This window comes from Aedes aegypti, chromosome 1 (genome assembly GCF_002204515.2).
Source record: "Aedes aegypti strain LVP_AGWG chromosome 1, AaegL5.0 Primary Assembly, whole genome shotgun sequence".
In the NCBI taxonomy this organism is placed as follows: Eukaryota; Metazoa; Arthropoda; class Insecta; order Diptera; family Culicidae; genus Aedes; species Aedes aegypti.
The window spans coordinates 53,944,037-53,960,988 of record NC_035107.1 but is presented as its reverse complement, the minus strand read 5'-3'; positions in this window follow the sequence as shown (position 1 = coordinate 53,960,988).

Genomic DNA, 16,952 nt, shown 5'->3' with positions numbered 1-16,952 from the left:
GATTATCTGCGTGATATTTCCCCTTGTCAAAATGTCGCCGCCGAAAGCGCGCTGCTCTCTCTCCCGAAGGGGGAGGACAAAACCCATAATGGATTTGTCAGTTTTACGGATGTGCTTCAATTTGGCTTGTTCCACTGATTGATTGCGAGTCGAACGCGTTTCCTTCTTCCTGGCAGGGCTGGGTAGCCATGTGGCAAGTCGTCTCCATTGTTTGACGATTCTCTGGGTTTACTTTACGCCCCCAGAGCTATCTGCAGTGATGCCAGATTTTCACAACATTGATTGCGTAGATTTGACCCACACTATAGAGAAGTTTTGTTATAATTCTAAAGGACCAATGATCAAATTGTAAACCATTCGGTTTATGATAGCATTCAATAGCATCTCCCAACACCAACAAACTATGCACAACTATGTAATATTGTCATCATAATCATAGAACTTATCGTTTAAAACCCGATTTTCAAGACGGCCAATAACCGCTTTTTTCCAAAACATTATTTGGCCCCTGCTTAAAACGGCCAACGCTCTACTCAAGAGGGCCTACAATCGGAAAATTTCGTAAACAGTCATTGGCCTTAGCATGGTGAGGCCATAGACTCTCTCTTGCTCATTCGTTGTAAGCAAAAAGGGCCAAGCCTTGGGTCAATGCACGCTCAAAAAATCATGTTGTCTATTAAAAATTGTTGTTATCAAAAAAAAAAACATTGAAAATGTTTTGAATTATTACGCGAGAGATGTTCGGTTCTAGAATTATCGAACCCGACAGCCCAACCCGAATCTGAACCCGATGGGTTTGAGTTTGATAATTCGGGTTTCGGGTTCAGATCGAGTTTGGAAAGCTACTGAGTAGTGTTTGATCCTTTACTCGCGTCAATTGCGGGTGATGTGAGCAGGATCAATCGTGTTGCGCGTCGCTCGCGTGGCATGATTTATTAATTTATTAGTGGCGCGGATCGCGAAGCAGGTAGCAGTGTTTGATCTTTTGCTCGCGTCAAATTATTTATCATGGTCTAATCGCTTATCAGAGTGAATCCTGTGACCCAACGATCCTCCCCATTAACGAACATCCCTCCCAGTAACCTTTGTGGAGATGCAGAGGCAAACACGGTCTCCAAAGCAAAGGTTACACACTAACATTCCTTCCTCCAATCCCACCTGACTGCAAGGACGTGGTCGGCGCCGTTATTGACCATGTATAAATAGAGGCACTGAATTATGCACACAGAAGAAGATTATGGCCAATCCCAGCCGGAATTCTAGTTGATTCTTTGTGCATTTTCACTGACTTTGGTCAATCACGGAATAGCAACCATTGATATGTGTAGTCAGTCTAAGCTAAGCTAAGCTAAGCAGATCGAGTTTGGAAAGCTACTGAACTAACTGCTGTGGGAGTTCGGGTTTGTAAACTGTCGGAGTTCGGTCGAGTTTGAATCGGGTATGAACACAATCTAAAAGCGTCCTTAGTTGTCAGAAATGATTAATGTACTATTTTGAAAACTAGGGTTTAATTCTGGATCGGGTTTGGGTTTACATATCGAAAATTTTCCGAGTTCGGGACCGGGTTTGAAAATGAATAATTATCTCGGGTTTGGGTCGGATCCAGGTTTGAAAATATAACAAAATATGTCACGTACGGATCGGGTTCGGGTTTTGACGTTGTGAAACCTACGTTTATTTATTACACACTTCAGAAATATTACAAAAATATTACTCATAAGATTTACATTTGTTAATGAAGGCATTCACTGTCAAAAGAATCATACTAGGACAACTAAACTGATGGTCAACTTTTCAGGTAACTTCCAAACCAAACAGTAATAGGGCCTGAAAATTTTCGACAAAATCCATTTTTTATTAAATAATGTACGGAGATGAACCTGCCTTGGGCTGAATTTCTCCATATTAAAGAGTTAATCGATTAATTATTAAATAACACGATAGAGCTTGTTTTTGGTAAATTTTCTCGCTCAAATAACGGGTATATCGCAATATCGCCAGATCAGCTGCACTTACACAATGAACTAACCAGTTAACTGTTTTGAGACTAACAGACACCCACAGTGTATAAGTGCTGGTAATTTTCCATTCTCTGGCAACAATGGCACCCTCCACGTCAGAATGCTGACCAATGAGGGGAAGGGGGAGGAATTGGCAGGTTATACCTCTGCAAGGTGTAAGGTGTAGGTGTAAGGTGTAGGGATGGTTATTTTATGGCAAAGAGGCTCGCTGTTTGGTTGACAGACTGCCTATGTATCAGACGTAAGGAAAAACGTGCTATAATGATGGGGAAGAATGGAAGCGTAAGAGTCTTCCTTAGCCGAGTGGTTAGAGTCCACGGCTACAAGGCAAAGCCATGCTGAAGGTATCTGGATTCGATTCCCAGGATCTTTTCGTATAAAATTTACGATATACGAATGCGAAAATGGAAACTTTGGCAAAGAAAGCTCTCAGTTAATAACTGTGGAAGTGCTCATAAGAACACTAAGCTGAGAAGGCTCTGTCCCGGTTAGAACGTACTGCCAAGAGGAAGAAGTCAAAGAAGAAGCGAGTCAAAGATTCATCTACAAAGTCCGAGGAAAGGAACGCGCCTGGGATTGAACCCATGACTTTTTGCTTATGAAGCAGAAGCGGTAGCCATCACACCACTAACCGTCACAACCCGCTCAAATAACGGCTAAAGCATATCTAAACTTTAACTTTATAAATGGATCCCAATTTGAATCTTGATCACTTTTGATCATGATTGACGTTTACTAAGTCGATCAGAACACCACAGAGGTTTCACTTTTTACCCTGGGATTGTGCCTGTTCTTGACTACGAAGGTTATTACCACAGTTGACCCTGTGCGTGAAGCTCTGATTTTTTACATGTTTCAAAACACAATTTTATTGAATTCTGCTAAGTGCACGAAGTTAGACTTTTGATAAGGTATAAAATCAGCAGCATATTGAGAAAAAATATAAAACTCAGAAATGCCTATCATCAAACGTTCATCAACATATACTGAAGAGTTTTTAAATAACCATAGTAGTTATTTAATTTAAGCATTTGAAATTTCACTTCCTATACATTGCCAAGTAAAATTTTCGACGCTTCACGCATAGAGAAAACTTGGACCAAAGGTCGAAAATCTTGTTTCAAAGAAGCAAGAATTGCTCACCAAACGAATCATTTTCGGCCTTTTGTCCATAAACTAACCGAGGGGTGTGACAAAATCTCACAAACCGAAAAGAATGTTTTTTGGACTTAAACCAACCAAAAAAAAAAAGTAAATATGTTTTTTTTGGCTGAACCCGTTAACGCCCAAGGTATCTCACAATTGGAATTCAGCTCCGTTTTTGTTATTCATAGTCGTATTCCCATAAATTAAACCTTATTTTACCAACAAATTTGAAGTCTATGGTGGGGATCCGAAAAAAAATCTTGAAAGTGCGTCGTCCATATCTAGTTGTTCTATAAGTTTATTTTCGAAATTAATCAAATATATTTTCATGCTCTTCGACCCATTACAATGTATACAAGTAGAAAAAAAAACTGCAGGTGAGGAGTAATTCATAAATTACGCCACGTACAGAAGAGGAAGGAGGGGGTTACAAGGAAATGTGACTACTCATATCAAATTGAAATCCATACAAAAAGTATAGAGGAAAATTGAGGAGGATGAATATGGCACAACTTTGCGTGACGTAATTTATGGACGTACCCTGATAAGGAAATTGCAACATAAAGAATAAAAATTTCAGAGGCGAAAGATGCATGCCAGAACTAAAATATTTTTTCTAGGTCAAGTTATCAGTATACAATATGGCTCGGATCTGACAGCGATCGAAATATATATTTGGTGATATCAGAATTTCGTTAGTGCTAATCAAAAACTAGTCCTTCAGTACAATGACAGTCAAATATTGGACTCCAACTATTACATGCTTTACAGACGTCAATATTTGAAGCCAACATTATTCGTCTATAACGTAGAAGTTACTGCATCACAGATGCATATGGTCTTAACCTGGGAGGGAGGCACAGATACTACACACGAAATATGACACAACACTTTTCCAAATTGCAAGATAATTCCCGCTCATTAACGTCAATCAAGGCAGGCTTTCGAAGAATCGCTAGTTTTCTTTTGTTGTGTACCTTTCTGGACAAACTTGGGAAAAGGGCCATTGTTTTATGTGCATCCAGTTTTGATTTCGATTGGAAAAGCGTAAAAAGATGCGTGTTTCAATACTTTATATTCGATCAAATTAAAAGATGCTATCGTGGCATTGCTTTTGGGTGTGCAGGAATTGATTTTCAACCGATTGTTGTCAACTTTTTTGAAATTCATAAATATGTTTTGATCGATTACGCGCTTTTCTCATGTTTTTCCATTCTTTAAGATCTGGGCTCACAGTGACAGTTCGTGACAGCAGAATCTCGGCTCACTATGCCGTACATAAATTTTGTATCGATTTCTCCCTCCCAGGTCTTAATACGAAGTAGGCCGTCATTGAAATTTGTACGCGTCGTTGACGATTGTTGCTCATTCATCTCCAGATTTAGAATCGAAGAAAATCAGTTAGTTTTGCACAGACACAGCTGAAAAAGTATTTGCTTACTTTACGAATGATAGAGCGTACAGTGATACTTTTTCAAGTCAATATAAACTATCAAGACTGAGTATTATCAGTTTAGAATTGCAAGCTGTAAAGTCATCATTGCTGCCAAAACGAATGACGACCGATAGAACCGAATCCACGCGGTTCAAGATTTTTGACACTAGAGCGGGCCAGAATACCTGGAGAGAGCATACGGAAGCGTGCCCGCTCAAATGTCACAATTCTTGGACCAAGTGAGTTCAGCAAGGAAGGCTCTTTACTGCTATTTCAACGTGTCTCTGGTTCTAAAAAGTAAACAACCAAACAAAATCACGACCAAACAATGGTGAAGGCGTAATAAATTTTCTCGAAAACATTCATTTTGGGAATTGGCTTGTTTAGGGGTATCCTGTTTTTTACATATTCTGATTCTACGTCACAAACTGAGTCAGAATCCAAAGTTTCATAATTTTCCGTGCCCTGGAACTATTTTTAAAATACGTTTGAATTTAGTATGGAAATCGCGTTTGAATCACCCCTCGGCAAATTTTACTTCGGGACGAGCTGTCATTATGTAAATTGAAATGTCATTGAGTCGACGTAATGAAATATTTTTTAATCATTTGTTATATCAAAATAAAGATATTGAAGCGCAATAAAATCGTGTTACACTTAGAAAAATGTGCTTTTTCGATCAAGCTACAAAGAACTGTGAATTTTTCATCACTAAACAACCCAATTTAGCAGAATTTTCGGATTAAATTGGCAACAACGCACTGCAGTAGCGCGTAGTATATAACTGCTTGCAAACAATATCTTTCAAGCGCATTTGTTACCTGTAATTCTGCGAAATTTTTTTTTAACTTTTCCACATTAAGCCATAAAACTGGTTCTTGATTTAGGTTGGCGGCTATTCACTTTGACTCTGATTTGACAGCCGCCCTTCATTCTTGAGGACGATTCAAATATGACGTCCATCGTTTTTCGGGATTTCTAGAAACCCCCCACCCCCATGTTCCCCCTCTGTCACGCTTTTTCCAACACCTAATACACGCATTGTCACACTTTCTTAGACCCCCTCCCCTCCCCAAAATGATGGACGTCATTTTTGGATGACCCATTGGAGTTCAGTTCATAGATGGATAAGTCAATTTGTCGGTTTTTTCGTTCTTCACTCCCTTCAAAAGATCATCTTCTTCATTCGTCGACTAGAAAACATATGTTTTCTTTTTTTAGCCTTCAATAAATGGTGTCAAGGTTCAACTAAAAATGTAAGGAGCATTGCATCCGAAATAAGCGATTGTTGCTTGAATCGATAGTAGGTATCCATTGTTTTGATCTAAGCAGACCAATTTCTTATTGGTTGTTTCCTTGATGTTTTGCACATAAGAGCAATTCCCAGCTAATATGTTTTATTGCGAAAATATCATCTTTAGTTGATCATCATTTTCGAAGATACCAAATTTTTCATCAGTGGACTTCAATATAGGAGAGTAAAATATTTGCCGACTAGCGCCATCATGAGAATGACTTCCGAACTACAGTCGACATCTCGATATCTCTCCCTATGTCGATGATTTCATAAGTCCCTTCAGTCTGCATACATTTTCACTCTCTATATCTCGATATCCTCCTTATCTCGACATCTCCATATCTCGATGTGTTTCTGTTGATTTTTTGTTCTCAATTTTCTCTTCGTATGTCGATATGACCAATATCGAAGGTTACTAGACCAAAGTTTTGGGATTCCAAACAAATTAGGAGCGCACAATGACGTATGTTTGTGTATTACTTTCTTGACAACGGAGTGTTTTTCAATCTAGTATTCATCAAAAATGTGTTCTTTGTCTCGATCTCTCCCTATCTCGATGGTCCCTTCGATATCGAGATGTGGAGAGGTGACTTTAATAAGGTTTTAGGCGAATAGCTTTCTTTGGATTGTGCCTGGTAGTGCCATTTATGTGATTTCTGAAATAATAAGTTTCCAGGCGAATAGGTCCCATTAAGTTCTTCAACTTCGTCAAAAACACTAACTTTGCATCCAATCACTGGATTGAGATATAAGCAAATAATATGTTTGTCTACCAGCGCCACCTTGTGAGAGTTTTCCAAACTACTATATTTCTGGGCGAATAGATCCATTTAGTTGAACACTTTTGTCGAAGACACCAATTTCGAATCTCATCGCTGGACTGATATAAAAAAAAAAATATTCGACCGCTAGCACCACCTTGTGACTGTTTTCCAAACTAATAAGGTTTAAGGCAAATAGGATTAATTTAGTTGTTCAACATTGTCAAAGACACAAACTTTGTATCTAATACCTTGATTGAGATATTAGCAAATAAAATCTTTGCCCACTAGCGCCCTCTTGTGAGTGTTATAAGGTTGTATGTAACTAACAGTGCCGGATTTGGGCTTCGGGGGGCCCGGGTCAGATCACTTTAAGGGGGGCCCTTGGTATAAAATAAGCGGGGAACATTAAGCACTACACCTCGTGATTGTCGCGTAAAATGAATCATCTGTAAGCAGTGTATCGAAAAGTAGTCGCAAACATTCAAAACGTTATAAATCATAGCATATTTGATCTTTTTAAAACCTTTTTCAAGCAATTCTTCATCACGATATCAAGAATTGAAGAAACTGAAAAAAATTGAATTATATGCAAAAATGAAATATAAATACAAAAAGGTTTATAAAGCTTTAAAAACAAAATCTTTTACAAAATTCCAATTTTTAAGTGTTTTCTGAAGATTTGATGATTTGTATTGTACAAAATTTATAAAAAAAATAGGAAGAACATGTTCTTTTATTTTATCAAAGATATTATTGTTCTTTTATTTTATCAAAGATATTATACAGCACGTAGAACGAATTAAAAAAAATTGCTCTTAGAAAAAAGTCTTTAAAAATCCTTTTTTATTTTCGTTTTTTTATAATTTTATCTCAAATGCTGGTTGATCAATTTTTCAATATTTTTTACACCATGTCATGAGAATTGTAACACAAAATATATTAACAAAAACAAAAAAACACTTTAAATTTAACACATTATTTTTTTTAGAGGTTTGCAAGATTTTCTTCGATAATTGTTAGTAATTTATATAATATATTTAAATTCTGTTGTTTTTGGTCAAAATTTGAGTAATTTCCAAGCCTTTAGTTGAAATTGTAATATAAAAATTATAGTAAATGCTAAGCTTTTAGTGAAAATTGCAATATTTTAACAAAACTAAGAAAATATTAATGCCGAATTTCAAAAATCTGGCGCAAATAGAAAAACGTACAGCAGAATACGGAAATGTTTCCGGTAGAGCTTCAGATATATTTGATAGAATAGTAGTTGCAGTATCTTGATGGTAAAATCAAACAATAGTATGATTTAGTATCTTCGTCTTTTCAAGATCTTTCCAGGACATAGAGCACGTAAAGTTGACAGTTTATTTTCAGATTGCTGTTACAGTTGGCTATATATTAACCCTACTAATGTTTTTAAGTTATTATATCAATAACCCTGATGGTTTTCATTGACGAATAGAAAGATTTTCATCTTAACTGAAAAGTTTGGATAAAAATCGGAATTTACCACTAACTTCACACTCCCAAAAAATCATTGGATTTATGCCTTTTGGGAGCGAGCCGAATTACGTGAATTTGTGTTAAATCTTAAATACGTTTGTATGTGATTCGGGATATGTCGACCACAGTTCCATCGTTTTCGTGTCCTTTGACATGTAAAATTATATTTTTCGTTCAATACATCTTTAAGGGCCTAGTTTTGTGTCGTTCCATCAAGAATTACGTCCATAGTAATTTTAATTATTTTAAGAGTGTATAAAATGACATAATATCATGTCATAATATCTCTGTTAAATATCCGATCGGATTTGTATATTAAATTCAAAATCATCAACGTAAAGAAATAATTCATAAAATTGTGTTTTAATTTTTTTTTCACTTCTCGGGGGGGCCCCTTGATCGGGGGGCCCGGGGCATTTGCCCCCTCGGCACCCCCCCAAATCCGGACCTGGTGACTAAGAATCATTTAGTTGTTCAACATTGTCAAAGACGCCAATTTTGTATTTTTAACTGGACTGAGATACAAGCCAAAAAAATCTCTGCTCACTAGCGCACAATTCTAGTGAGTGTTTTTCGAACTAATAAGTTTTTTGGTGACTAGATCTCATTCAGTTAAACACATTTTTCGAAGACACTAACGTTGTATATCATCACTGAACTGAGCTATAAACAATCAAAATGTTCGACCATTAGCGCCATCTTTTGAGTGTTTTCCGAACTAATAAGGTTTTAGGCGAATAGGTCTCATTTAGTTGTTCAACTATGTCGAAGACACCAATTTTGTACCTCATTGCTGGACTGAGACATAAACGAAGCAAGTATTTGTACGCTGGAAAGTTGTTTAATATGTTGCTTATACACTCCAACCTCTTTTTACGACCGTTTTTTTTACCGACGGTTCGTTTTACGACCGAAATTCATATTAACTACCGTTTTTATAAATGATCAATATCTCAATAAGTAATCAAAATAGAGGATCATGATGTTCAGCAACATTGTTCAGTAGTTCAAGGGCTAACATATGGTGGTCATTGAATTGCGGAATTCTGCCACTAGGTGCCGCTAGCGAGCATCGAAATTTTGTTTTGCCGATATCTCAGGATCCTGACCACTTAGAAAGATGGCGTCTTCGACAAAGTTGTTCATTAGCTCAAGGACTATCAGTATTCTAGCCAAGAGATGTGAGATTTTGCCACCAGGTGGCGCTAGTGAGCATAGAACTTTTGTTTTGCGGATAGCTTAGGATCCTGACCACTTAGAAATATGGCGTCTTCGACAAAATTGTCCATTAGCTCAAGGACTATCATTATAAAAGTTATGAGATTCGAAATTTTGCCACCAGGCGGCACTAGTAAACATGAAACATTTGTTTTGCGGATAGCTCAGGATCCTGACCACTTAGAGAGATGGCGTCTTCGGCAAAGTTGTTCAGTAGCTCAAGGACTATCATTATTCTAACCAAGAGATTCGAGATTTTGCCACCAGGTGACGCTAGTGAGCATAGAAATTTTGTTATGCGGATAGCTCAGGATCCTGAGCACTTAGAAAGATGGAGCCTGGCGACAAAATCTTGAATCTCTTGGCTAGAACAACTTTGCCGAAGACGCCATCTTTCTAAGTGGTCAGGATCCTGAGATATCCGCAAAACAAAAGTTGCATGCTCACTTGGTGGTGCAATTTCACTTAAGCAGTGTTGCCATCTACGAAAAAAATTTTGAACCCTGCATGAAAAACTGGATTACAGTTGAAGAGTATTGCTATGTTGCTAAGCATTATATTTTTCTGTTCCGCTCAAGTTTGATGGTTTTGATCTTTACTTTATTCTTCTTAAATAGTGTTGCCAGCCACATGAACATTTGTGATTCGGCCAACTGTATGGCACGCAACACTTCCTTCAACTTTGGTATTGGTATCGTTATCTTGGTATTTGCATATCACACCCCCATAAAATTGGCTCTTTTGATAACAATCGAGCAGTGTTGCCATCTATTACCAAAATATGAAAATTTTGGAAAGTTCTCAACCCAATTATAACCCTGATTTGTTTTACGACCGATTTTTTTACTACCCCCCGATAGCGGTCGTAAAAAGAGAAATTTTCACTACTAATACTTCAAATCAAAATGCATGCAATTGCAACATTGTATATTGATTTAACAAGTAGTTTAAGTGAGGGTGCTGAGACAATTAAATTCTGTTAAATTAGTATTGGTACAACAACCATTCTGATATGTATGACATGACTTCCCAAAGTGTGGGAGGAACGACATAAAGTTGTGCTTGTATTTATTTTGAACATCAAAACAAGATATTCAACGACATTTCAGCATCTATATAAGGTAAATGATGGCTTCGGCACCCTGAGGATATTTTCGGCAACACTAACTTATCGTCCTTGTTATAATTTATCTACGGAACAATGGTTACCTTCAATGTACTCAACATGTATACGGCGCTAAAAATTAAACTGTGAGAATAAAAAATATTAAGAAGCATCAAAATATTACCAAACAATTCTTAAGCTATTTCTCAGTTGTAAATATTTGAAACTTAACGTTAATTACATTAAGTGACATGTTCGTTGTTTGGTTTTGGTAAAGATTTGATATGAAGATGGCATTATCAATAAATAAGTATTTCAAGTATGTATTTGGTATGTACATCTTTGGCACTTAGAAAAGTGTTCATTAGCTTTTTAGATCCACATACCAAAAGTACCCGCATAGCAAAATACAGTTTGCCTTACTTTAAGAACAATAAACATCTTGTAACGGTTACTGTTAATGTATCAGAAATAGTTGCTTTTATGTATAACCATATGGACTTCAAAGCTGTTCACCATTTCAAACAGTAAGATCAACCCATACCTATCAGTAACAATATATGATACTGCTCTGATATTGTTAAATTATATGGAAATGGATTCAAGCAAGATATGGTGGAAATATACCGCCACCATTCGGCAAATTGTTTTTGTTTAAATTTGTGCAACACACTCACACATTTGCATTTGACAATATTGAACAACATTTTAACAGTTCGACAAATAGTTACATTTTGTTGGTATTTGTAGGCGACATTTAATCTAGCGTTGAGTGTAGAAAAAAAATCGCCGTCGGATTGCCGTCGAAGGAAAACTGTCAAGCTGTATTGTTTACTTCTTATTCCACTGTTAAAACTGTTCAAAGCTTGCAATTAATTTATAAAAGTCGAGTTAGAGTGAAATTAAGTTTGCAGAACAGCAATGCACATAAAAAAGGACAACTTCGATGGACCCAGTAAGTACAAAGATATTTCGCCAATCTGTTGGATGTTTGGTTCAAACTCAATCCCCGTAGGAACTGCGCACCAAAATCGATACCGCTTGCCGGATGGAGGAGGAATTCATCAATCTTTACAACGAAAAAGTAGCCAAGAAGCGGCATCAGATGACCCGGCTCTACATGGACAACGGTTTGCTGATGTCATCAGCAACATCCAGAAGTACTTCCAGGAACTGCCCCGCTTTGAACACATTATGAACACCCTGGTCACTCAGCCGATCATTGGCGACGTTGTGTCCTCGCAGCTGACTCATCAAGGTTTCGGGAACGGTCATCTACCAGGACAATTCTACCAAACCCTTCCAGAAGACATTCACGGTTACAGCCCAGGGCGACAAGTGGAAGATTGCGAGTGATTGCAGCGCTGCTTCTGGTTGTTGGATGCTATCTTTTTAGGGAATCGAACAATACATGGATGCATTGGATAGCGATATTCCGCGAGTTTCAGAAAGAATGAAAGAATATCCTTGAGGTGATATTTAACTTTAATTGAATCATCACAGGGCTGGTAGCGGGTCTGGTTTTCTATTTTAATTCGAGTCTTTAAAAAGTGCAAAATTAAGAGTTTGATTACGTGACTATTCATCTGATTCATCAAGGATTCTTCTCAAATTCCTCGAGAAAAAGCCTCAGGAATTTTCCTAGTGCTTGCATTATATTACATAACAGAATAGGATAGGGTAAAAATACAATAAAGCACCGTAATCTAATAATTATGCATACGTTATTTATTTCCCTTAGAAACATATGGTTCAAATGTATCAACACTGTTTGGCGTACATTGATTTTGCCGAAAAATGGACAGTATATCTACCTTTTGGAAAACTGTTGATGAGAAATTTTGTTCGAGAAAATCGACGTTTTCAAATGGTTACATAACTTAACCGCCTATTCCCCACATTGTGATTTTCCTATTTACCGTTTGTCGAATTGTTAAAAACGTTTCAGGTAAGGTGGATATATTGTTATTTTTCATTGTAACCAAAATCATTCAGATATTGTTGCAAATGGTTGTGGACCTTTCGGGAAACTGTACTGATATAGTTTTTGTTTATGCGGGTAGGCTTATGGGAATGTGAAGCAACTCTGTGATGAGAATCTTCTCAAGTTGGACAATAAAAATTCTTATATATTGCTTTCAATCTATAGGTTCAATGATACTTATCAATAAAATATTAAATTCAATTGTTAATATTGGGCACGGAAAGAGATATAATTACAAGTCGGTTTGTGCACATATAATAATTCATATAACAGAGCATTCGCAATGATCTCCGCATCCTAATCAGAATTTTTGAAGTGATATCAATAACGAAATTAACCTCGATGGAGTTTAACAGTAACAAATAATTAATTTGGCAATTTCTAATGGTATTTGCCATCGGATATTGAGTAAAATGATTTATGACCGCTCCGTAGAACAAATGGAACCACTGCACTGTGTTTTATTTTCTCGATTTCATGCGCTTTTCGAATAGCGCCCAAACCATTGATTTTAGCGATATAGTTTGTTCGGAGAAGTTTCTTGGTATATTAAAGCGCAACTTTTGACGAAAAAAGTTTTGTGATCAATCCACCTAGCAGTGAGATAGAAAAACTATTTTTTCAAAACATTTAGATAGACATATGGTGTCTTCGGCAAAGTTCTGGAATTGGCTATTTGAAACAACTTTGTTGAAGACACAATTTTTCTATCTCTTATACTTTTTGAGATATATGCCGTTGTATGTGAATGGCCCCTAAAAATCATATTTTTTATCATTACTTTTTTCCAAGATTTTTAACATTTTTTGGGTTTTCTACAAAGTTTTTTGTCATGGAAAAACCCGTGTTTTTGCTGAACATATCATCACCCTATCTTTTGAAGTAACAAAGTTATTCATGAATTACTCTTTTTTCTAGGGGTAGTTTAGGCCTCTATAACTGGCTTCGGCGCAAAATGGCGCAGACAACTCTTACAAATCATGAAATAACCATATCTCCCCTTTCGGCATTTGATAAAAACTTTTGTCTATAAGCGTCTTTGCATGGGTTTTTACTATTAAACAAATAAGCCCTATTAAAACGAATTCGACTGATAATTCTTTTACTTTAAGAGATAGAGAGGTGCAATGTTCAGCGTTTTAAAATGTTTAACAACTTTGTAGAAGACATGAAAAATTTTAAAAATTTAAGTAAAAAGTTATGAACAAAAATGATTTTAAATGAGTTTTTTCATACAAATTTATGTAGTTTATGTTAAAAAAATCGTAACTCTTTTACAAGATTTTTAACATTTTTCATGTTTTGTACAAAGTTGTTGAAGATCTTAAAACGCGTGTTTTTGCTGAACATTGCACCTCTTTATCTCTTAAAGTAAAAGAATTATCAGACGAATTAATTTTAATAAGACTTATTTGTTTGATAGTAAAAACCCATGCAAAGACGCTTATAGACAAAAGTTTTTATCAAATGCCGAAAGGAGAGATATGGTACTTTCATGATTTGTAAGAGTTGTCTGCGCCATTTTGCGCCGAAGCCAGTTATAGGGGCCTAAACTACCTTTTAAAAAAAGAGTTATTTATGAATAACTTTGTTACTTCAAAAGATAGGGTGATGATATGTTCAGCAAAAACACGGGTTTTTCCATGACAAAAAACTTTGTAGAAAACCCAAAAAATTTTAAAAATCTTGGAAAAAAGTTATGATAAAAAATATGATTTTTAGGGGCCATTCACATACAACGGCATATATCTCAAAAAGTATAAGAGATAGAAAAATTGTGTCTTCAACAAAGTTGTTTCAAATAGCCAATTCCAGAACTTTGCCGAAGACACCATATGTCTATCTAAATGTTTTGAAAAAAATAGTTTTTCTATCTCACTGCTAGGTGGATTGATAACAAAACTTTTTTCGTCAAAAGTTGCGTTTTAATATACCAAGAAACTTCTCCGAACATACTATATCGCTAAAATCAATGGTTTGGGCGCTATTCGAAAAACGCATGGAATCGAGAAAATAAAACACAGTGCACTGTGCAGTGTAGCCATGTCGTGGGTTATGGCTGTGCATCGTTCCTCCAAGATTTTCGAAATATCTCAGAGACCAGATGATCAACGAAAAAAATCGGCACATCTTCTTATTACAGAAGAGTTTTTAGGGAACTTGTAAACTGTGTAACTAATAACAAAAAATAACAAATTAATAAATACATTGATTCATGTAGCACAAGAATCGATTCAAAATAGATTTCATCCACCAAATTCGTAGATCGGTAGAAACTCTTCAATTCCGCAGATCAACGGAAGTTTCCATAGATCTGGCATTGCTGGCTCTCTCACTACGGGCAGGGATTTTACTTGAAGGCGGAAGCATTAACCGCACTCGGATCCACCTCGACGAGTCCTGACGACGCTGATATATGCTCCGTTCGTCAGTTGTCGGAAAAAGCAATCGAAAGCCAACAAGCGTGTAGCATATGGTTCGATACTGGATGATGAAGGGTGGAATTTTCCTGTCCTCCTACTTACTTCTGATTGTGTAGGTATCTGCCTATTGTGTCCCACTAGGGCACAGTAAAAGGCTCCATGTGTTCATCATGTATGTATGCGAGTGAGCGGAAAGAGAAGGATAAAGCTAATTCACTTATCTGCCAAACGACATCAAAAGGAAGTTTAAAGTGATTTGTCCTTCTGTTACGATGATCAAATGGTGCTGATTAGCTGAGCTGCGTAAAAGTAGGGGGAAGCGAGAAGCACATGAATATGATAAGCTGTTGATGAAGAGATTTGGGTTGAAATATGAGAATTTTTATACTGAAGTTGTTTGCTTTAGGGATAGAGCCTGTATGGTAGTAAAGAATTTGAAAGGGGAAGTTTTTAAAAGGCTTGTTATGGACACTTCAATTGGGTCCTAAAATTTTTAATAAAATCTTGTTTTTTTTTAACAACCCGAAAGAGCATGTTACTTCAACTACTTTAGCATTTTTTCCCGCTCAAATAACGGCTATATCATATTTAAACTTTAATTTGAAAACTGGGTCCATAAATGAACCTTGACACTTGAGATCATGTTTGACGTTCGCTTAGTCGACAAAAACACCACAGGGGTTTTAGTTTTAACATTGAGGTTGTTCCTATCTGACATTCCGGAAGGGACACGGAAAACAAAATACACCCAAAATTTAAGGTTTAAGCTAAGGGGTGAGACAAAATCTAAAAAAATGTTTTTTCGACTTAAACCAACGGAAAACATTAGAAAATTGAGTAAACACGTATTTTTTGAATAAACTTAAGCGTTTGGCACTAAAATCGGGACAGGGCTTTAGGACCCTATTTGTATTTATTCGTTATGTTTTTATTACACTCATTTTTAGGTTAACGTTATACCCCGTTAAGCGCCTGAAGTTTCTGATCTTTCCATATATTAGACTAGTAACTGTGTGGTTTGTATATCTTAGTGGAACATATATTTAGAGTGTATAGTGTATGTCCCCCGATTCGTTACGGGTAACTGTCATGTACCCGAGCATAAGGTAATGCTCGAATCGTCGGGATGTCAATTGCCAACCAGTGCATGGCAGGCCATGACTTTTCCTCTTTCATCGGCTAACCATTGGAGGCATCGGACGCATCGTAATGATCGGAGCCATTCTCATCCGGAGCAGCAATCGGATTTCCCACAATGGCGATCCTTGCCAGGTTTATTGCTTAGACAATAAATTGAACAATAAACGGTATTGCTGAGAGTTGCCTTGCAGGGTAAGTGATAAATTCAGAAGTGTGCGGAAATTGAAAAGTTGTGAAAAATCCAAAACAGATATAATGAGAGTGAGAGGGGATCGATGATTTTGGCTCGCAGCTCATTTAAGATGTAAACCACCGAACTTTTTATTGAATTGGTCCTAAAATTTTTAATGAAATCTTGTTTTTATTTAACAACACAAATGAGCATGTTATTGCAACTACTTTAGCAATTTTTCCAGTTAAAATAACGGCTATATCATGTTTAAACTTTAATTTAAAAATAGGTTCCACATATGAATCTTGACACTTTTGATCATGTTTGACGTTCGCTTAGTCGACAAAAACACCACAGGGGTTTTAGTTTTGACACTGGGGTTGTTCCTAACTGACATTTCGGAAGGGACACGGAAAACAAATTTTGAGTTTAAGCCAAGGGGTGTGACAAAATCTATAGAAACATTAAAAAATGTTTTTTCGACTTAAACCAACGAAAAACATTTAAAAAAATAGTAAACATGTGTTTTTGACCTAAACTTAAGCGTTTAGCACTAAAATTGGGACAGGGCTTTAGGACCATATAGGATAATAGGTACTACAACAAAAACGGCGTGCTATTCGCACTGAATTGATTTTAGTTAAGAAACTGAAGGCGTGTCTAGAAGATCATCGGAATTCTTGATTTTTGCTGGTGTTGCAACAAAGAAGTGTTAGGATGGAACACATGAACACCAAAGGCGTG